This window comes from Crotalus tigris, unplaced genomic scaffold (assembly GCF_016545835.1).
Source record: "Crotalus tigris isolate CLP2741 ecotype Arizona unplaced genomic scaffold, ASM1654583v1 scf7180000023658.1318691, whole genome shotgun sequence".
Lineage (NCBI taxonomy): Eukaryota > Metazoa > Chordata > Lepidosauria > Squamata > Viperidae > Crotalus > Crotalus tigris.
Genome location: NW_024100104.1, coordinates 862,501 through 887,039, shown reverse-complemented (window position 1 = coordinate 887,039; position 24,539 = coordinate 862,501). Strand labels below are relative to the sequence as shown.

Sequence of the window (24,539 nt, the reverse complement as noted above, 5' to 3'; positions counted from 1 at the left end):
ACTGGAGTTTTTTAATCCCTTTGTCTTCTGGATTTTCTAATTTTTCAGGGAGGAAATCCCCTCCCATTTTCTGTTTTTTTTTTCTTTTTAGCCTTCATATTCTAGTCCTTAGCCTTCCACTTTTCAATATTGTTTTATGACTTGGATGATTTGGTGGAAGTTGAATCAATAGAATTATAATTTCCACATGAAGGCAAGTTAACGGTTCCACTTTATCCTACATTGGTCAGACCCCCTTCAAGTATTCTGTCCAGTAGTGAGCACTACATTTTAAAAAAGATTCAGAGAAACTGGAAGAGGTTCAGATAAGAGCAAAAGTGGCAGTAGAAATTAAGTCCTCTAATTGAGTTTGGAGGAGATAGGCATCTTTAGCCATGAGAAGACTGAGGGGAATATAACAGCACTTGTCAAACAGCTAAAAGTATAGATAGAAATGATCACACAGAACTAGATCAGAGTACAGGGACTAGAATAATGAATTTAAGTTACAGAAATGCAGATCCTGATTGACTAGTAGAAGAAGCTTCTTAACAGCAAGACACATTTAGCAGTGGAATCAATAATCCAGAAAGGTGGATAATTTCTCTTTAGCCAGTGTATTGAAACAGAGGCTAGACCGCCATCTACCCTACTCCAAATTTTGATTTGTGTCCTGAGTAAAGGATTGAAATACCACATTTCAAATGTATGTTCTCAAATGGGAAATTACATATATCCATTATTTCTCACTTTATAAAATACCTTTCTCTAGTGATCGAGATGCATTTGTAACTGATTTAAATCAGTTTAGCACTGTTTAGATATGAACAAATCTCTATTTCAACTTAATCTACACAGGTATTTTAAGGGCAAAATAAGAAGAGACAGATATGTGGATCACAGTGAACTTCTTAAAGGAATAGTAGATCTTGATGTAAAAATATCAATTGTTTTAAGTAGAACTCTGAAATCTGGGGACATGTTGAAGTAGATGAAGTATCTCTCAACTTGCATATACATAGTGATTCAATTTTCAATGAAATATCTATCTGAAATAACATTTTTCATGCAGATAGTGGATAACAATATTTCCCATTATTTAAAACTGCACATATTTTACAAGCTTTCACTTTAGATGTATGTAGAAAGAAGAGGATTTTTTTAGTTCTTTCACAATAGGATACCAATTTCTGTGTTCTTGTAGAATGTTTGCCTTCTTATTACCTCTATGTGAATATTTTCTGGAAAGGGACGCTGAATTTTCTGGGGATTAAAATAAATATTCCATGTGAATTCCGTACCAATTAAGAACAACCAGTGTGATGGAGTAGAAAAGACACTTGAGATGGATTTCTGTTCGTTGAATCATTTCATGTAATTCTGTCTTCAGAGAAATTCTTGGCAGTCTCACTGTATCAGTTCCTTGATGAAACACATGCTTTGTGTGTTCCATACAGATGACTAGACTGCTTTTCATTATTATTTTGTTGGACAGTGGAACTGATAAACTTTCACAAGTGAAAGCACTCAGTGAATTAAAGTGGCTCTTACAATTACATACCATAATATGATGCAGTAATATACTTTCATAGAGCACTGTTGTTTCAGTCCTCTTCCTTTTGTGTTTCAAATATTCTATGACGATTTAGTCTTTGGACCAAAACTATTAAACAAGCTACTTAATCCAAGTTTCTTTGCTTTTTAACGTAGTTGGAACCTTCTCCACCATGTGTTTAACTGCAGTCTAGTTTAGACTGATTTGTCATTTTTATCCACCTGTTAAATCCTTCCCAAGAATCTGGGATAGACAGATGTTGTTTGATGATGTTAAAGGTATGGTCACAGGTTGTAATCTGTTCCAAGTAAAGCTGCTTTTGCAATTGACTGAGAGATTTTGTCAAAGTGATAGTGTTCAAATGGTGCTCTAGTTCTTTGGGAAGGGCATCCAAGGCGCCTATTATCATTCGTGCTTTCTTCGATGCTGTCCTTTCTTTCTTTGACCACAGTTGTTCTATTTGCAGTCTTTGTGTTTGTGATTTGCTCCAGTTCTTCCTTTTTGTATTCTGCTACTGTATTTACAGCTACTGCAACATCCACCATCTAGACTTTTTTTGTTTTTCTTATTGGCAGTTGTTAAGTCTGGGGTGTTTTGTGGCAGATGTTTGTCTGTTTGAATTCTAAACTCCCAAAGCACTTTAGCTTCTTCATTTTCTATTACTTTGCCTATTTTGTAATCCCACTACTTATTGCTTGCAGATAAATGGTATTTTTTGCAGATATTCCTATATACCATTGTTGGTATTTTCTTATTCTATTGTTTATGATCAGTCTGTATGACCTTCTTATAAGACCTAACTGGCTGTCCATTGTTTTTTCAATTTCTTTGCTCAGGCAGCATTTGTGGCCTATTACTGTGTTCTGGCTTTGTATGCATTTGTTCTTAAGGCTTGGTCTTGTGCAACCAGAACCCTCTGTCCTTTCTTCAAATTTCCTGCTTTTAGCCATTATCAGGTTTTGTTATTATCTGCTTTGCCTGCATTGTTTTTGTTTTTTTAAATTTACTGGCCATGTAATACTTTGACTGTATATTCCAGGTGTCTTCAAACTTGGCCCTTTTATGACTTGTGGACTTCAACTCCCAGAATTCCTCAGCCAGGTACGCTTGAAGAACCCTGGTATATACAGATAGTGTTGAGCAGCAATTCTATTTCAGATATTGTCTTTCTATTTGTTTCACATTGTCTATGAAAAGCAGTTTAATATCATGTTTTTGATATTAGCTGTGGTCTCACCTGTTCAGTATTGTTGACAAGGAATCAAACGCATTGAAAAACAGTAGTAGTGGTAGTGAGTCTCCTTGAAAGATTTTTCTCTTGATATTAACCTCTCCCAGTCTGTTGGCCTTTGACCAGCAACTGTGTCTTCCGTTGTACCATTGATCTTTTCACAAACTTTTGATGTTTCTATTGACTCCTGTTATTTCTAGGTACCTGATTATCCAGTTATGTGACATGCAAGAATGCCTTATTGCAATCAATTGAAGTTCCATTCAACATTGTTTACTTTGTTTGATCTTTCTTCTGTTGCATATTTCCAAAAGTCATATTGTCAAATAGGAGGTGACCTTTTATTCCTTCGCTGTTTGGGCAGTTTCTGCTCAGTGATTAGCAAGCAGGTAATTGGCCTTATTTGCCTGGTGCGGCCTCTTCTGTTGGATTTTTCATTATCAGGTAGGTTTTACCAGATGTTAACCAATCTTCAATTGCATCTCCTTGCAGTTGTTAAATTGCTTGGCAGCAAGTGGCTATATACCAATGAGATATTTCAACTAAAAACCATGTTGTCCATCTTCACCTAGACTAACCAATTCTTGATATTCCTTGCCCTTTTCTCCACTATTCTTAGGTCTTCTTGTTCTTCAACTTCTTTTTCTTTCTTATCTAGCTTGCTTGCATCTGATCTCAGCATACTGACCTTATCTTTCAGCCTGACCATTTTGGTGTTGCATTGTTTGGATTTCTTTTTTCTCGATTTTGCACTTAGTTATAACTGCAGCCATGGTATACATTAATCGGTTGTTTCTTGCAATGATTGGTGCTTATGTTTGATATTACAATTGGCATGTTTTGATACTTGTGCTAGCTGTTTCTTTGGAACATGATTCAATGCTTCAACCTTACATTTTTTTTGCTGTTCCAGATGCTTGGTTTCTTTCAATTTTTCTTCTTTTGTAATGTGTTTGAAACATTAACTTTGTTTTACTCTCTTTATCTGCTGTTATGTTGTGCATTCATTCATTTTAATTGCATTATTATAATCTATTCCCAACAATGTGAAGTCACAGCTGCCAGTTCCTTGGCTGTTGTTGGCCTTCATACATACTGCATTTTTCCCAAGAAACTAGAATGTTGCAATTTATCAGCATAGTATATGTGGCCTTTTGCAACTGATAGATTGAAATTTTGTCAGTGCACTTATTTTTTAAGTACTTTCCAAAATTTTTGTGTGTGGCACCCAGTGTATAATAATAATAATAATAATAATGATGATGATGATGATGTTGAAAGGGACCTTTGGAGGTCATCGAGTCCAACCCCCTGCTCAGGCAGGAAACCCTACACCATTTTGGACAAATGGCTGTCCAGTTTCTTCTTAAAAACTTCCAGTGTTGGCGCATTCACCACTTCTGGAGGCAGGTCATTCCACTGGTTAATTGTTCTAACTGTCAGGAAGTTTCTCCTTAGTTCTAGGTTGCTTCTCTCTTTGGGAGAGAGGTTAGTTTCCACCTGTTGCTTCTTTTCCTGCCCTCAGGCGCTTTGGAGAATAGCTTGACTCCCTCTTCTTTGTGGCAACCCGTGAGATATTGGAACACTGCTATCATGTCCCCCCTTGTCCTCCTCTTCGTTAAAGTAGACATACCCAATTCCAGCAACCGTTCCTTATATGTTTTAGCCTTCAGTCCCCTAATCATCTTTATTGCTCTTCTCTGTACTCTTTCTAGAGTCTCAACATCTTTTTTACACCATGGTGACCAAAACTGGATGCAGTATTCCAAGTGTGGCCTTACCAAGGCATTGTAAAGTGGTATTAATACTTCACGTGATCTTGATTCTATCCCTCTGTTAATGCAGCCCAGCACTGTGTTGGCCTTTTTGTTAGCTGAAGCACACTGCTGGCTCATATTTAAATGATTGTCGACTAGGACTCCGAGATCCCTCTCACAGTTACTACTATTGAGCAAGGTACCCCCTATACTATACCTGTACATTTGGTTTTTCTTGCCCAAATGTAGAGCCTTACTTTTTTCACCATTGAATTTCATTTTGTTAGATAGCACCCAGTGTTCAAGTTTGTCTTCTGGAGTGTTGGCTATTCCTGCCAGCTTGGTGTCGTCTGCAAATTTGATAAGTTCCCCATCTATCCCCTCGTCCATATCGTTGATGAAGATGTTGAAGAGTACTGGGCCCAGAACAGAGCCCTGGGGCACCCCACTACACACTTTCTTCCATGTAGATGTGGTTCCATTGAAGACCACATGCTGAGTACGGCCGGTCAGCCAGCTACGAATCCATCTGGTAGTGATGCTGTCTAACCCGCATTTTTTCTATCTTCTCAAGTAGTAGGTTGTGGTCTACTTTATCAAATGCCTTATTGAAGTCCAAGTAAATTATATCCACAGTATTCCTCTGGTCCACTAATTTTGTCACTTGGTCAAAGAATCCAATAAGGTTTGTCTGGCATGACCTGTTTTTGACAAACCTGTGTTGGCTTTTAGTAGTGATTTTGTTTGCCTCTAGGTGTTTGCTGATTCGTTATTTGATTATCTTTTCCAGAATCGGGATCCCAAGTTTTGAGGTCAGGCTGTAATTTCCTGGGTCCCTTTTTTGAAGATGGGAATTACATCAGTTCTTTTCCAGTCCTCTGGTAGTTCCCCAGTGCTCCAAGATCTTTGAAAAATATAGTTCAGTGGTTCTGAGATCACATCTACCAGCTCCTTGAGAACCTTGGAGTGTAATCCATCTGGTAATTTAAACTTGTCTAGGCTGGACAGGTGTTCACTTATCATTTTCTTGCCTATCTTGTGTTTCTATACTGTTATTTATGGCACTATTTTTAATAGGTTGGTCTGTTTTTTCCCTTTGTGTAAAGACAGATGCAAAAAACGAATTAAATAGTTCTGCTTTCTCCTTGTTGCTTGTCATCTTCTTGCCACTTTCACCCACTAATGGACCAATCATTTCCTTCACTTTTTTCTTCTTTTTTACATGTTGAAAGAAGCTTTTTTTGTTATTTTTGAGTTTGGTTGCAAGCCTTAGTTCATTATGAGCCTTAGCTTCCTCACTTCATCTTTGCAGGCTCCGGCTATTTGTTGATATTCTGATTTAGTTATGTGCCTCTCTTTCCACTTTCTATACTTGTTTTTTTTTTTAATCTTTTAATTTATCAGAGAGTTCTTTATGCAGCCATGCTGGTTTCTTTTGAGAGCTGTTATTTTTCCTCTTTGTTGGTATTGTGCTTGGACTTCTATTATCTCGCTTTTCAGAATTTCACAAGCTTCTTGAGTTGTTTTCCCCTGGAGGATTCTCATCCATGGAATCCTTCCCAAGCCCTCTCTAAGTTTATTGAAATTAGCTCTCTTGAAGTCCAAGACTCTAGTTTGACTATGTCCTATTGCTTGTGCTTCCATAATGTTGAATTCCAATATTGCATGATCACTACCTCCCAAGGTTCCTGTGGCTTCAACACCTTCTATCATTTCATCTCTAGGGCTAATCCCCTAGTTCCCTTCTCTACTTTTTGGGAGACAAAGTTGTCTGCTAGGTTTGTCAGGAATCTGTTTGATCTTCCACTTGGTGCAGAGTTTGTCTCCCAGTTGATGTCAGGGTAGTTAAAGTCCCTCATTACTATTGCGATTTGCTTCCTACATACCTTAGTTAGCTGACTAGCAAAAAGTTCATCTATTTCTTCTGTTTGGTTGGGTGGCCTATAGTATACACCTATGGCAATGTCATTTTTTCTCCCTTTTATATTGACCCAAATGCATTCAAGACAGTTTTCATCATTGTTGTGCTGTATTTCTGTAGAGATGTAGTTATTTCGTATATAGAGAGCAACTCCACCTCCTCTCCTATTTGGTCTGTTTCTTTTAAACAATTTAATCCCACTAGCTGTGTGTTCCATTTGTGGGTTTCATCCCACCATGTTTCCGTGATGGCAACAATATCATATCTGCCCTCATTAACCTGAATTTCTTGTTCACCCTGTTTGCTGTTCATACTCTGTGCATTGGTGTATAGACATTTGAGTCCTTTATGATCGGCCCTGTGTTTACTTTCTACATAACCTGTGTGGTGCCTGAGTTCCCCTATTGTCCTACCACCTATTTGGTTAGTTACCACCTATTTGAAAGCTTGATTTTGCTTGACAGCAAGGTTGGTATTCTTGTCCACACACACATCTGTGTTACATGCACTGATAGCCCTATAGTTTTTAGATTGCCTGGGACATGGATGTTCTGTATCAATTAAATCACTGTCCCTGCTATTTAGTTTAAATATTCCTCCAGAAAATCTGTGAATTTATAGCCAAGTAACTCAGTCCCTTTCTTTGATGGATGCAAACCATCCCTTTTGTACATTTTTTCATTGGACCAGCTACTGACATCGTGACTAATATATCCAAAGCCTTCCCCTTTACAGCACTCCTTTAGCCACATATTGAATTGTGCTATACGCTGGCCTTTTCTATTTTGCTGTTTATAAACTGGTAAAACCTCTGAAAAAGTTAGCCTACAGCCTATTTTGTTAATAAACATTGACCACTATGGCCAGTTCATGCCATAAACTTTCAGTTTTGATTTTCAGATGTTGATATTTTGTAATCTTCTACAATTCTTTGTCTTCTTTTCTACTGTTCCCTGGTATTGCTACATTATTTATCCACACTTTCTTCTCTTCAAATACAGTTATATCTGATACTTTATGAGCCAAGAATTTATCAGTTTGTATTTGGAAATTCCACAATATTTTAACATGCTTATTTTTACTTTCTCAACTCTATGTTCCTACCAGTTTTTCATTATTGGTACATGTTACTTTACAGATATTGCAGTGAATCATTTTGCTGACTCTGTTATGTCATTATTTGTAATTGCATTGTGCGATTTTCTTGCATGAGCTGAGAACATGATCTACTGTTTCTTCTGCTTCTTTGCACCATTTGCACTTTGAATCACTTGATTTTTCAATTTGGTCTTGACTGCATTAATTTATATATCTTGCTCTTGAACAGTCAAAATCAAGCTTTCACTTTCTTTTTTTAATATTCTAGTTCATTGGTTCTCAACCTTTTTAATGCTGCAACCCCAACCGGTCGTAAGTCAAGGACTACTCAACCAGTCGTAAGTCAAGGACTACTCAACTGGTGCAGTACCGTTTGCAGAATGGGACTTTTGGCAGGCTCAGCAGGGCAGAGACAGCCTGGACAATTCCTATTGGCTTTTGAAAGCCAATAGAATTAGACTCTATTCAAGAGAGTCTATTCTATTGGCTTTCAAAAGCCAATAGAATAAAAGGGAGTAGTATAGCTAAGGAAAAGGGGGAAACAAATGGCGGACTGCATTGTTTGGCGACCCCCGTGAAATGGTTGTTCGACCCCGAATGGGGTCCCGACCCACAGGTTGAGAACCACTGTTCTAGTTGTAAGCCATTATCAGGTTTTATTTTTATCTATTTTCCCTCCAATTGTTTGTAGAAATTGATTATGTAATGCTTTTCCTTGCCAGCATTCTGTTCATGTTTTTATGGCATTATTTTGATATTTACTCTTTGCTTCCTGTACATTTAGTAAGTTCCAGCTTTTAACTTGAATCAATGTTTATTCTCACCTGTCTTTTACATAATCAGCCAATGCACACTTTTCTTCTTTGACAGTTTCTTTGATCTGAAGTAAACCTCTGCCTCCATTACTGCTGAGCAGATATAATCTATCAATATCACTATGGGGAAGTATAGTTATGCATAGTGAATAGACATCAATTTTCTTGTTTTTCGGTCCAAACTGTTCAGTTCAGCTTATGTCCAGTTAATAATTCCAGCAGTGTATTGTATCACAGGTATGGCTCCGGTATTGATGGCTTTGGCAGGTGTTTCCACTGTTCACTTTTGTCTTTAACAATTTCTTTATTCTTTGGATGTATTCTGTATTAATTGCATTTTTAGCTTGTCTGTGCTTGATGCTATCCAACTGTAAAATGTCCACGTATTTGTAGGCTTCATCCTGATGCTTTTTGATCATTTGGCCATTCTGCATTTCAATTCCATTACTGTTTGTCCATTCCCTCAGTTTATTGCTAATGTAGCAGATTTATCTAGGCCAAATTCCCCTACTATTTCTATGCTAAAAATTATTTCGGTGTTTCTCATTATTATTATGTAGTCATAATAATGGCTACAAAGTAAAGTACTGTATGTACATGATGTTGGGGCTGGGGAGCCAAAAAAAAAAAATCAAAATTGTCACATAGGGTTTTATAGCTATATTTAGTTAGGGTAGGAACAGAAATTCAGAAAAGATTTTAATTGCAGTTGGTAAGCCTTGAAATGCTAAGAATGTGTGGTACAGTATGCCTGATTGTATAGAAGCAAGGCAGACTAACCACAGGCACTAATGCAACTTACCAATTCTCTAGGATGATTGCTAAATCATTGCCCATATTATTTTACAAGTTTGTCTTGTTTTCCATTCACGGCTTTTTAAAGACTAATAAGAGGCAGAATGGTCACTTGAGCCAACTCTTTCCAAATTCTTACTGCATGTTTATTAATATATTTTTTGTCTGTTGTTTTTGTCCATTAAAACCAGTGGCCAAATATAAACAAAGAGAGAAAACTAATGATATAGAAAAGAAATCTTAGAGTTGTACTTTTAATTAATTAGTTTTATTGCATAACCAAGTTACAGAATCTTTGAAAACCTAAGGAATCTTATCTATTGCCTTTTGAAGCCAGTGACAAAGAATTCCTTAGGTGAATTTTAAATGGAAATTAAAGCAAATAATTCTCACCATGTTGAGAAGGATCAGAGTTTTTAAAAGGCATCTCTGAAAGAAGATCAGATAAATTCTTGTTTGCTCACTTCATTAAATACAACTTTAGAAGACTGTAAGTTCAACATCTCTTTCTGCCCACAGCAACAGCCGATCAAAGTGCAGTTTTTGTTATTTATAAATATCTTATCAAGACAGATGTAGAACTTCTTGAGGGCAGAGAGTGAGTGATTTGTAAGGTGAAAACTAATGCTGAAGGTGAAATGTGAGTTTTAACTGGTTTTTTGTGTAGTAATTAAACTGGATAGCAATTTGTTGTAAAGCTAAATGTACAATGTCAGCTGGAAAAGTGTGGGCTGTAAGGACTGGAGCACCAAGCCCAGATGGTTTATATCTCATAATGAGTTAGAACTGGCAAAGTTCATACTAGGTTTTAGCAGTCTCTAGGTGAAAGATCCTTAGTGGCTCCCTTTTTTATCAAATGTCTATCTCTGCTGATTTTATGGAATAGTTCTCCCACCTTAAATCATTCCATAATTTTACTATTTTTTCCATTGATTATTTCAAATTATTTGTGCACTATTTTGTGGTATGCAAAATTAAACTTTATTTTAATGCCATTTAAGTACAGGAGTAAAATACACATAATAGTTTTGCAGCATCAACATAGCACTCAATTGCTATGATGAATGAGAAATAGCGGGAACCTTAATAGCAGAAAGATCAGGGTTAGTATTTAATTTAACTTAACTTAACTTAACTTAACTTAACTTAACTTACTTAACTTAATTTAATGGACAAGGTTTCCAGGTGCCATGACGGAAAAGGCTTTCTTCCTGGTTGATGTCAAATGAGCATCTTCTCAATGTAGGGCTGCTAAGTGAATCTCTAATGAGGATCATGGTTCTATATGAAATAAGACATTTTATCTAATATAATATGCTCTATAACCTAGCCTGGTAGTAAATTGTTAGCCAGTACAGTTTATGCAAAAGTAGAATTATTTGCTAGCATATAAAACAATCCTAGCATTTTGTCCTTTGCATACTTCATAGACCACATAAAACAGCTCCATGTAAAGTACATTAAAATTTCCCAAAATATTGTTTTTTTTTAATTTTATTATTTTATTTTCATTACAATCATAAGAAAAAAAAAATTCAGATATATAACAAGTTAAAATACAACACACAAATTCCGGCATTGCTCACCCATTTCCCCCCAAACCGCATCCTCCTCTCATCTTTTCACTTCCCCCTTCCTTCTTCTTCCTCACTCTCCTCCTCTCCTCCCTCTCTCCTCCATCTTTCTACTTGCTTATCCCTCTCCTCTTCTTCTCAATCGGATGCGGTCTAGGGAAAAATGCCCGGGCAATCCTCTATCACCAAAAAAAGAAAGAAAAAAAATCTTAAAAATATAAAACTATTCCTACTTATCTGAACTATTGAACATACTACCCATACTCTCCCCTCCCCCCTCCCCCCTCCCCCCACCCCCTTCTCCCCCCGGCTTCACAGAGCTCAGTACAGGGTTACACACACACATACACACAAAAAAACTAAACATAATCAACTTAAATTTACTACTTATACAATAACCAAAATCACAATAACCCTTAACTCTCTGCAAACTTTAATTCATAATTTAATAAAAATCCATTATTCATAAAATAAATGAAACTTTGTTGTTCCATACTTCTTCTGAATATATTCTATCCATCTTCTCCATACAGAAACATATCTCTTTTGTTACATACAAGATAAATTTTTAGAATCCAAATGCCATCTATAAAACATTTTATAAAAAATTTCCCTCAAATTTTGTGCTTGAGTAAATTTAACATTTCTAACCCAAATTATCTCCCAGGAATCCATTAAGATTGGTTCCTGTATATTCTGAGCCCATTTGATCATACAATCTTTTACTAACTCTGTTTCCGAATCCAATTTTATTAACTCATTATAAATTCTTTTAATATGAGCAAATTTCTGATCTTTAATCTGAGTTACCAAGTTTTCATCTGTTAAAGTAATTCCCACCTTCTTATCTACCCTCCATCTCTCCATTATTTGTAAATATTGAAACCATGATTGTAAAATATTTTCTTGCCTTAACAAATCAAAAGACTTTAATTGCCAATCTGTACCTGACCAAATGAGCAACTCTTTATACGAAATATTATCAAAATTCACCCCCTTAGAAACCCCTTGAATTGCCTGTCCATGAATCCCCCAAATGGCTATTTTATAGTTTAATTTGTAATAATACTTCTTCCAGACTCGAAGTATGGCATTTCTTAAAATATGTGACTTAAACACCCAATCTACTTTCTTATCAAAAACTAAATATGCGTGCCAACCAAATAATAAATCCCAGCCTTCAAGAACCAAAATATTTTTATTTGTTAAATTGAGCCAATCACTTACTAAAGTTAAGGTGGCCGCATCATAATATAATTTCAGATTAGGTGCTTTAAGTCCACCCCTTTCTCTAGCATCTTGTAAAATCTTAAACTTAACCCTTGATTTCTTGCCACCCCATATAAATTTATTGATGCCCTTCTGCCACTCTTCCAAATTTGCATCCTTTTTCAAAATGGGTAGCATCTGAAATAAAAAAAGAAACTTTGGTAGAACATTCATCTTTACTACTGAAATTCTCCCCAACAAAGATAGTTGTAGTTTTTGCCAGTCATTTAGGTCTTTTTGTACCTTTATCCACAATTGTTCATAATTATTCTTATACAATTTCCCATTAGATGTTGTGATATATACTCCTAAATATTTAACCTTATTAACTACATCATAACCTGTTGCTTCAGCTATAGTATCTTTTCCCTTCATAGACACATTTTTAAGTAAAATTTTAGTTTTATTCTTATTCACCTTGAAACCAGAGACCTGTCCATACTGCGTTAAAATTTCAACCAATTCATTAACCGAATCTATTGGATAAGATAATGTCACCACCAAATCATCAGCAAAAGCTTTCAACTTATAATCAATCTTATTTATTTTTATTCCTTTTAATCTAGGGGATTCTCGAATTTTAATAAGTAAATTTCAAAAAATATTGTTATCAAACTATTAAAAGAGTCCGGGAAAGTCTGCAGCTGATGTATTAAAAGCACTAAAATGCACTTTTCAACACTGCAACATTCATATTTCTGTGAGCAAGCTATGTAGCTGCTTTTTCAAGGGAAGTACAATCTCATTCAGAATAGAAACTGCTTATTGTCCAGTTCTTCATAGCTGCTTACAACCAAAATGGAAGATTCTCAGAATCTTCTTTAACCAAATTTATTTTAACAGATAAGGAAATCTTTGCAAAAATCTTAGTAACTGGATATGTCCCCAATTTATCTCTGTGTTCAGTAGGAGAACTTCTTCCTGAACCTCTTCCTGATTGCTCATTGAGGAAGCGGCTTATTTTGTAGATGTTCTGGGCTTGTAAGCTTTTGCAAATGACTATGTCTTTCTCAGGTTCTGAGAATTTTTTCCCACTTACGTTAAAACACCTACTCACAATATCTCCTTTTTTTCCAGGATGCAAACTCAGTTTATGGTATCTATTCCAGCAACACTGATCTGGGATATGCACTGGGTCTCCTGATTCAGAAACAATGCAAAAGTAGAATTTGCCTTCAGCAAAATATTGACATTGTCCCCTAAGATCCCTATAGCAGTTCCCAGTGTTTATATTAATATAATGTATTAAGCATTACATGGCATTGGAGAGAAAGAACTATTTGGTACTCCCTATCAAAATTGCCAGAGAATTGAAAAATGATCATCTATTTGACCTAAAATGAATGTGCATCTCTGTGTTTTGTGTATATACACCCACACACCCACATACAATTTCTATAGCTGCTCAACTCTGGGAGATTTACAATTCTAAAATTATAAAACAATTTAAAAGATGTTGAAACAATAAAAACTTCCACAAAATAAATAACAAATTAAATAACAAAATAATATCCACAAAATAAGTAAGTAGAAACAGCAGCCATCATGATTAACTGACTAATAGCAAAGCCAAGTAATGGTACATAGGTACTAAGATACCATGATTAACAGTATCAAAGGTTTCTATGAGACTGAGTAAAAGTCTTGTTTCAATAAAATCCTGTTATTCTGCATTGGCCCCAACAGCAGATCTGAACACAGGGATATGAGTTTAGAAAATCAGTTCTAAGTGTGTCTGGAACTGGAACTTGCTATACTTTCAAAAAATCTTTCCCCTTAAAAGGGCATTTAGTTATGCAGTATTTTCGAGATCCTTGTAGGGTTTTTTCCCTCCCCAAAAGGGCCACACAACTGCTACTTTTAAGGGAAGCTAACCCTGTCTCTTACATTTATACTGTAGTTAATAATAAATTAATACAATTCTTGCTTTATTTTTACAGATTTTATTTTTATCAGATTTTAACAACTTTTTGTTTTGGTATTTATGTATCTAGCTACTTCTTCCTTTTGAAGCTGTTGAGCTTGCTATTTGTTCATTTATATGGTTTACACAAGTATCTAAGTAAAGTTATTAAAACAGTTTTCCTACTAATTTTCAAAACTAATTTATGCTGGGATAAAATTATTACTATTTATGAGGTTCAGTCAAGGAGAAATCAAAAATTCAGATTATTGCATCCCAACTTGTAGATATTTAGCAAACAGAACATTCATGGCTTTAAAACCTAACTTTCCAAAGTTGCTTCAGCTGTGGGCAGTTCTACAAATAACATATCTGGATGCTTCATGTACTCATTATGGCTTGGCTGGATGAAGTAGAAGTAAGTCAGCTTTTTAGAATAGACTGAAAAGAAGATTGAAAAAATAAACTTTCTGGCCTATATAAAGCTATATATAAGAAATACTTATGACAGAAAATAGATTTTCAGGCCATCTGGATTACATAGCACACCAGGAAATTATACTTTCTCTTATCATAAAAAGGAAAAAACCTGAAGCAACTGAAAGCTGCAAATGGACCTGGTTTCTACGATAATTTCTTGATGTTTCATGCTTATTAGCTGAAATGTAGGGCAGAATATCAGAATAGCTAAATTCTGCAAACAGCCATTCCAAAAGGAAAACAGCTTGTTCTATCATTTCTGCCAATTAATGGGAACCTTTTACTCTCTTAACTGATTCCATCTTTTCAGAATTTGTGCTCAAGCTGGACTTTTTTCCTCTTCTCTCTTTATTCCCCCTTTTTTCATTCTGTATCTTGCCTTTTGCATTTTGAGGCAAAATCTGCTTTTCTTGGCCATATAGAAACTAGTTTGGAAATTTTTTCATCTGAAAAAAGGACAAAAAGGATATAAATGATATAAATAAAATCTAAATTCAATTGTCACCTTGGGTGTTTTTATCACATACATAAGTTTACAAATATGTGGCATGAAAAATTGCTACATATCCTGGCTTTTCAGTCTTAATGAGAAGTCAAAAATTAAGAAAAATAAAAGGTTTGTTAAATTTGTGACTGGAATTCTTCAAAATTGTAAAAGCCTCCTTGGAACACCCACATGCCTGTCTATTCCTATTTCCATAATGTTCAAATAAGGGTTTATAGGAATTCCAAAACCAGTGTCAAACTTGTGTGCTTGCAGAAAGTTATTCTTTGCATTATCCTTGGATAAATTATAGTCATTATGATTAGAGCTATAATATATCAAATCTTGAAAAGTCATCCTAAATGTTATAATAGTAAATTCCAACTTGGCAATGTTTTATGTGAAAAATAAATAATTTCTGATATCCATTCTGAATTTCTTACCAGTTTCATTGGTTTTACATAGATCTGAAATATTTCACAAAGTTCTGAAAATCTCTATGTCTACTTCTAGCACATTAATATATTAATTAACATGTCTATAACCATGTCCCTTTATTGTGCCTTTTTATTTAAAAATAAATGCTATAACCTTTTCTTATTTCAGCCTCTTAATATTTTCTTTCTCTCTTTCCCTTTCTTTCATCATATCATGTTTAATTTTTCCAATCACCATAGCCCAGTACTGCTTATAATTATCCTTCATTTGGTTGGAAACATTCTTTATGAATGCCATTTCTAAAGGGCTTCCCTGAAAAAGATTGCTTGGGAAGAAGTCACATCACTGTTAGGCTTAATACAAAGCATTTGATTGATTGATTGATTGAATTTGTATAGCTACCCACTTTGCATATGTGACTTTAGGCAACTCATGAAGCTAAAAACCCAAAACTCAAACACGGTCAAACAATGACACAAAAATCCATTTTAATATATTAAAAATTAAAGCCATTAAAACCCTAAAAACTATAATCTTCAAGAAAGTGGCATCCATCTTCAGATACTTTTTTGGGTTGTTCACTTGTTTACTCAGTTTTTGAGATGCTCACCTAATGCTCCATACACAGTGAGAATGGCAACACTTTGAGGCGTCAGTGTCTTTGTCAGTTTTGAAAATATATACTTTATTTGCCCACTTTGTCCCAACAGTTATTACTGTATTCCAGGATAGATAACCCCTTTTTGCTAGTGGATTTTTGATACCATGGTATGAGACTTGGCCAATTGTAAAATGCATATTTTCTGGAAGACAAACTGGTAAAGTTGCTCTTTGCCAGACTTTCTAACTATATTTTTCAGCAATTGCTGGAAAATCATTTTTATTTCTGTTTTTTTTTTTATATTCTTGGTCTATTTGGAGAACAGAAGCATTCTTAGAAATAAAATGTTAAAGGTTATTTTCTTTGAAGCATGCCAGATTTCCATGTAGCTTTAAAAATATTAAAATTAACTTTAAAAAACAAACTAGAAGGACAGAACTGAGGACCTATCTGTGGGCATCATGTTGTCTAATTTCTACTAATGCCTTGTGGAACAGTGTTAACTTGTAAATACTGGCATCATGGAAATCTTCACATGTGGTAGGCCAGGATCTATATTTAGTCATGAAATGCATTTAACAAAAATGGGTGCATCACCAATAAAATTAAAACAAACTTATTTGCATCAGAATGATCTTGCTAAGTTTCATGGAAGGCTAATTTTAATTTTGTAATGACCTATAACATTTTCTTTAAAACCATATACTTAAATGAAAACATTGAATAACTGTAACTACATGGAATTACGAATGGAGACACTATAATTACTCCCCACATGATTTTACCAAAATTTGATCATGTACATTTTTCCTCCTGTTTGATGGTGTTTTATTTTGTGGTCTGCTTCTCATTATTCATTTGACTTCTGGCACACATATTTCAATAAGTATTTCTCTGTCAGGACTAGTGCAAATTATCATAATTAACCACAAAATGATTGTTCAAACTCTTTGTCAAAGTTATATATAGGGTCCCGTAGATTCCCAGCACTAATTTTACAAAACGACCAAGGTTAGCAAAATTTTCAAATCATGTATCAATTCCTTTCCATGCAGAATATTCCAGTATTTTGAGGCTAGACAGACGTTCATTAAGTTTTGAAATGGTTGCCTCCTAAAGTATCTTTTTCAGCAAGAAATGTATTTTTGTATTTGAAATGTTATGCATGATTCTCTAATATAATGGAAGACTGTAGAGATTTCATCCTGTGCCAATTTAATGGTTGCATATTTTAATCATTTGATAATTGTTTGCATAAGTTTTATAAGAGAATATTTCTATACTTTCTGACGGATGTAAAGCTATGTTGAATAGGTATAAAACTCTCAAAAATATGAGTAATAGCACAACATAGTAGAAGTTTTTCTATTTGAAGGCATGATTAAACTTGCTTTTATTATTCTGTTACCAGAATATTTGTACCATATATACAAAATCAGGTATTCAGTCATGTTTCCAGGTAATTCTCACTGATTTTACTGAATGAGTTCCAAGATGGGCAGCCTTCATTTCAGTGATGGGTGATCTTCATTAGCCAAAGTTTCATATATCTATGATTCAGAACTAGAGACAAGATATATGTCTATATACATATGGTATATGTATAAAGTTTTGTATACATGATTTTTGCTTGTTTTTTTACTTTATGGATTCACAAAATGGTAATCAGTTTTTAATACTTATAGCACTTTCATGATATCTTTTAAGAGTTAGAGACAGATCTTCTTATACTTGCATTTGCTCCTTTTCATTCAATTGTGAGGTTCTCTACTTGGCTTTTCTAGTTCAGTAGAGGACTTTGATGCCATTGGATGCTGGTGCTGCTTGTTGCTTGTTTGTAGCAATTAGATTGAGCCATAAATGGCCTTGGGCATTACAGACATTCACTGGAGCAGTTGACAAGCCTTTTCACCAAGATGTGAAAGAGTCCGAAGAACAGACAAGCCAGTGGAGGCCACATAGTGAAAATAAGTTGGTTCCCTCCATCACTATCTAAGTTGCATGAAAGGAAACTTGCAAGCTTTCCCTTTAAATCCACATGTCTGAGCAAGGGGAAAGAGCAGCAAATATACTGTAGCTACATTGCAAGAAATGATTGCTATTGGAAGAAAAGAGAAGTGCTTGTGAAAGGAAGAGTATGACTATAGGCAGTAAAGCTTTATCCACAGTTACAGACTTGATAAACTTGTTTATGGTTTTGTCATCTGCAATCTTATAATGGAACATAACCACTAAATTATGAAGATCGTATGTGCGTCTTACTTGATGAGAATTGAAGTTTTGATCAGTGCTTGTGCCAAATAGCTTCATGATTTAATTCCAAGAAAATATATTCGTGGTCTCTGCACTTAGCATCAAGAATGAGAAAAGTTGCACAAAATCCAAATAATGGTACTATTATAACAGATCTAATAGGCATCCTCAAAAAATGTGTTATATTCAGAAGATGAGTCTTACTTAGCTAAAAATTGGGTCAGCTAGTTACTAAATTGCTTTACTACCCATTTCTTCTTTAAGAAACGTCTTATGACAAGGTATTTTGATATTAGGTCGGTAAGATGTTCAAAAGGCAACTAGGTGAAGCAGGTTTACCATGAACAACATATTCCTCTATGAACCACTGAGACAGACTTGTCTTCTGAAAAGGTCAATATGCTTGCTCCGACAACTACCCAAATTGTCTTTGTGTGTATATTCACAGAAACCTAAGTAACTGTAAGTGAAACAAAGGACCTATGCATTTCTGTTGAAATGGATTCATTCCTCATTAGCTGTTCTCTTGTCCTTTCCCTCTGGCTCAAATCTGTGCAGAATCCAAGAGAAATGAAGATTGCTGCTCGGTCTTCAGTGCTGTTACCATTTGTTTTCCTAAAGAAGACAAGCAAACAAATAGCGACTAAGGATGCAAGAGCAGCAGCAGGAAATTTTCTAAGGAGGCACATAGGTTCCATGGAGGTCTGTGGCTTTGACAGGTGCCTAGGAACATCTACCTATAACATCACCATTATTGATTCAGAAGATGACAACTATATTAGGAACTTAGTACATGCTTGGTCTTGCTGCTCCCACATTTTTAAAGAGAACAACTGTATCTGCACATTGTTGAAGTAGTCAATTTTTAATAACATACAAAAAAGCTTATATGATCATAAACTTCTTTAAGATGCAGTAAAAAAAATGCTGCATTTGCTGTAACACAGCTATTTGTCTGGAAATTATTGCCTGAATTTCACACAGCAGGGATTCCCCTCTTTTTTTGCTTCATTTACACAACGCTTTTGGAGGTGTTCATAGTGCCACTGCAAATCAGTGTGATATCACAGATAAGAATTTGCTTCTGGTAGTAAGGTTATGGCTAGCAGTGAGCAGATACTTTAGATGCCAAGCATAGCTAGCCAAGCTTGAAAATCTTTGATTTAGTAGCAGAGCTAAAGGCAATTGGATCAATTTTCAAAATTCAGTTTGCCAAATGGCTTTGATCTGCCTAGGAAAGGATTCCCCAGTTTTTTCCATATTTGTATATTCAGATCCATTTTTGTACCTGCATTTTCAAAGAAAGTTTGTTAATATTTGGCAATGTTTATTTGGGACTTGGTTTTTTATTTTTTTACATGTTTTGTGACAATGGAAAATGGGTATTTCATTTGTGTATGTATGTGTGTGCAAACGCTGGATACAGCATGTTGCAAGATACTTTTCTTCCCATGTATTGTTGTCGGACAATCCCTGGTGTACATTATCCATTTCTTGATGACTGTTCAACCAAAAATTAAGCCAATACTGAACTTACTACTGTCTTCTTTTTGTCAACATTTTCAAGAGATACTGTATAATGGGAATTAAGTGCACAAAGAGAGTGATCTCTTAGCCTTGCACGAGTTAGAAGTGGGCAAAACAAAACATTTGATGTCACGCTTTGATCTATTATATTAGCTTTTTTCCTTTTCAAACCCAAGTTTCTAATATGCAGATTTTAAAAGCAAGCATGGCTTTGGTAACTGGATTTTATCCAATTGCACAAAGCTAATGTAAATCAAATTTATTTATTGATCAAAGCTGTCTTTTTATGGCTTATGTTATAGACAACAAATGATTTCCTCTATATTAAGTTTAAAAGATGGTTATTTTTTAATCTTTTAGTGCTCTTGGATTCCTCTTAGCCTGCTCAGTGAGTTTGCTGCTGGAGATAGGCTGCCTCTTATTTCCTGAAGCAGCCTCTATTTACCCACAGGGGAAAATCAAGCACCTTTTAGTTTATATCCCATGAAATCAGAAGCTCCAGCTGGTTACTCAAAACACGTGGCTTCTCTGGTTTCTTTCTTCTTCTTTTTTCTTAATCCCATAGAATTCTGAGTCCCACTACCTATTATCTGAACTTGTGCAGATCACTCAGTGGGTTGAAGAGGTAATTGTGGTTTGCAAGACCCACTTTTATTTTGTTTAATTTGTAAATGCCACAATTCTAAGCTACTTAAGTAATATCTCTCTGTCAAGGGAAGCCATAGTTAATGTCACTAAATGGAACTGCTCAGTGACAAAATTAGTATTAAACTATTTTTTTTGCTAGTGTATGCTTGTTGAGTATCAGTTGGCTCAATAATAATTTGTGAATAAAATCCAACTCTGACAATCAGCATCAGTATCTCATATTACTATAATAGGGCTTAGATTTTTGCAAAAATAAGTGAGGTTTGGTCATGCTGGTTATAGCTATTTCTGAAATAAACCCCTCTGGCATTCCTTATGTCAAATTGTGTTATTTGGGAGAGGAAAATGTGGCCCACTTGCCAATGAATTTTTTTAGCTGCTTTCTGTCTGATTTCCTGCCCTAAATGCAAGCCGTATGAGCAAAATGTTATACATGCAGAGGAAATCTGTGGTTAGGAGAACTATTTCCCCTCCTATACCTGTGATTCTTTCTTGTTAATCCTTTCATTATATTGCTCTCAGAAATTTTCATTCCAATCAGCATAGCTTTTTTGCTTAGTCAGCTGTGGCCTTGGAAATGGAAATAGTTGCCCTGCCTCTCGGATCATTGACTGTTAATCATTGTGAGATCCTGGCTGTGATCCCAGTGCAAAAGCTGCTACCAGTCTGGTAGATTGCATGCTGAAAAAGCACACACTACCACCAGCAGCATCACCAACAGTTACCCAGTTTTTCCACATTAAAATACCACTACATCAAAGGAGAAATTTAAAAAAGTCAAATTATCAAAACCAAGAATGCAGTGAATATTGCAAAGAAAAATGTGACATTTTGGCTTATTTTCAGATTGCAATGCTATAATATCCAATGCCACATTTATACTCTCCTAAATGATTTGGAAGAAATGTTTAATAATATAAACAAATTGTCCTATTGTGTAGTCTGTTTTAAAGATAAATTTGCTAATTAGCTGCTAAGCCAATAACTGTGACTAGCTTTGATTGGATATGTTAGCTATTTCTATTTATTTGTTCATTTGTTTAATTTGTATCCTGCCTTTTATTATTCTTATGAATAACTCAAGGCAGCGAACATATCCAACACACCTTCCTCCTCCTGTTTTCCCCAACATAACAATCTTGTGAAGTGAGTTGGGCTAAAAGAGACTGATAGGGCCAAGGTCACCCAACTGGCTTTTATGGCTAAAATGGGACTATAATTCAGTCTCCTGATTTCTAGTCTGGTGCCTTAAAACAGGGGTCCCCAAACACTGGGCCATGGCCCACTAGTGTGATGAGCCAGGGCACAGCACAAAGGCAATGTAGACAGCTGGCAATGTAAACAGTTCTTTAATGGTTGCAAATTTCCTCCAAATGCTCCCATATTTGCTGGCAAGCCTCCAACCCAAATTCACACACTCACCTTCCTTGAAGGCAGTTTCAATACAGTATGATTATTATATAAATGTCCTCAAGGCCATAAAGATAACAAACAAAACAAAACGTCAACTTAATGAGTCCACTTGAATCTCAGCTTGCCTCTTTGCAAAGAGAAAAGTCAAAATGCAGTCTGAGGTTCTAATTCAGGAAATCCACGTGGTCAGCCGGTCTAGTCGTCAAGGTGTCCAGGTTTTCCAAAGGCACAGAACAAGAGCAACAATACACACTTTCTCAAGATTCAATGTTTGTTCCCGACAAAGTCCCTACCTCACAGCGGTTCCTTATATCTCAATCCCCAAGTGTGCCTTGTGTGGTGGGGTGGGACGCTCTCCTCCCAAGCAAGTGAGCCTGCCTGCATTGTTCCCTCCTCCTCTCCACTCTCCTAGCTCTAGGATCAGGTGGGGGTGGCCCTTGCTCCTCTCCTGATCTCTGTCTCCCCTGTTCAAAACCTGAAGGGCCCTGGCCTGCCTCAGCCTGCTCCTCCCTACAGTGCTCCAAAGCCACAAACACATCTCCTGGGCCTTGATAGGGTCCTGTTCCGGCTCCATTTCCTCTTCCGATTCAGGCTCAGATGGAGGCATGACAACTAGTGGGCTGTGAGCTGTTTGCAACTGGACCACGTAAATGGCGGACGAACATACACATGAACGCATGCATCCCCATGTGTGCGTGCAGCAGGCATTTTACATTGATAATGGCTCTGAAAAGGTTCCTCATTGAATAGCAGTGTCTAAAATAACAAATATTTGGAAGCAATGCCCACAAAGGCAATACATGAGATGCCCTGGTTAGTATACCCTGGACGTAACCCTGTTGTTTGGTAACTTGAAAATAAAGTTAGTTGAAAATAAAGTTAGTTGTAATTGAAATCCAGCAATCTGCTAGTTAATACTAAAATAAAACATTCCTGTTTTTCTTTTTTTCAAAAATAAGGAATAGGACTAAAATAAAACATTCCTGTTTTTCTTTTTTTCAAAAATAAGGAATGAGGACAAATTGATTTGAATTGGAAACACACATCTCTGCCACTTCCATCTATTGACAGACTTAAAGGCTATTGTCTCTTTTTCAAGATCAGTTTTGCAACTATATTTGCAAAAGCCTGTATAGTCCTATTACCATAAGAAACACTGATGAATTTTTGATAGTGTATTTGAAATCGGTGAGCTGTATCTTGATGGAAATTTTTAACCTCGTTTTTTTTCTCCATCTATACTTTTTCCTCATTTTATTACCATTTATCAGTCATTAAAATAATATTTATCCCCAATGTTCCTTATGAGGTAGAGGATTTTGATTCTTCTTAGGAATGAGAAAAATTAGGAGGAGTCTCGTAACATCTTTTCAAACTAGCGTGTTTTCTTAAAAGCCATAATCCTCCACATGTTAAGAGTCACATTGTCAGATGCTTCTAGAATCCAAAACAGTAAACAGCAGAGATAAATAATATTTCTGAGCCAATGAATACAATGATAACTTAAATTTAAAATTATGATATAGGCATTCTCACAAAATTGCTGCCATTATTGATGGAATTTGCCTGTCAGGAAAATGACTGTTTTTTGGAGGAATGACTAATCACAATCATTTGTATACCAGATGAATCTGCTCCCTGCCTGCATTTTAGTCCCTTAGGATGCTCTCTACCACCTTGTTTACATCTGTTCAGTAGACTGAAGGCAGAAGGGGGAAATTGGCTTTCTTCCAACAAACCACTGGAAGAAAACCATTCCATTCATATACCTTTTTATAATTGATTTATTTCTAGGGAAGCCTTTTAGCAACCTATGTATTTTTTAAATAAAAATATTAATTCAAAAAGATTTTTTTTTAAATAGTGAAGGAAGTCTTTGAAGAAAATTCTGCAGCATGTTATGGGCCATGCGACTCCTGTGAGTCAGAACAAATCTTATGCTTTTCCAGGAGGTCCCTACAGTTCCAGAAAAAGTACCACAAAGAATCTCCCTGGCTAAGCCACGTAATGCCAGGAAGAAGTCATAGAGCTATAGAGATGGATAGCCATGTATCCTGTAGCATGGTGTCCTATTGAGAAAAGATTCTAGCAGACATTAGCTATGACCTCTTATGCTTATCTGTTTAAGCCATTGTTTCTCAATCTCGGCAGCTTTAAAGATATGTTGACATGATTGGATGGGGAATTCTGGGAGCTGAAGTTGAAATTCACAGGTCTTAAAGTTCTTAAGGTTGAGAAACACTTACCTAACCTATCTGAAATATCACTGACAATATTTTCTCCAGCTCCACAGTTTACACAGTGAATTACAGACCATAGCAGATTCATCATGTCTCCAAGAATGCAAGCCCTAAGGCTCCCAGTGCTGAAAGGAAGAGGCTAGGAGGAATGTGTATGGGTTCTGATGGCCTCATTCCCATTTGAAAGGCTGCTTAGGAACCAGACAAGACAAAACAAAACATATGTTTCAGTTTATGCTGTGACAGTTCTCTTCTAAAAGCATCTTCAGGATTGTGCAATGGCTCTAAAATCACATCATCTTTGTCTTCTTTGAAACTAAATTATCTTAGGGCAGGGTTGGAAAAGATACCATTTGCAAGGCATAATTTTATTTGTGCAGTCCTGTCAGCAAGGGAACAGGAGGAGTATGAGGTGTGTTTGCTCTTCATTTTTAATTTCTGAATTTCTATTGTGTATAATATCTTCCATATACACGCACTCAATAGTAAAAACTCTTTTAATGGTAACCATTATATAAATTATCCACATCAAACATTAACAATTGTTTCACATGTTGT

General features: G+C 35.7%; 1 protein-coding gene across 1 annotated transcript in view; it reads left to right on the top strand.

Moving 5' to 3' along the window:
- Positions 1-24,539, top strand: part of GPC1 (glypican 1) — a 258,712-nt gene that overhangs the window by 124,030 nt on the left and 110,143 nt on the right. The window lies entirely within an intron of this gene.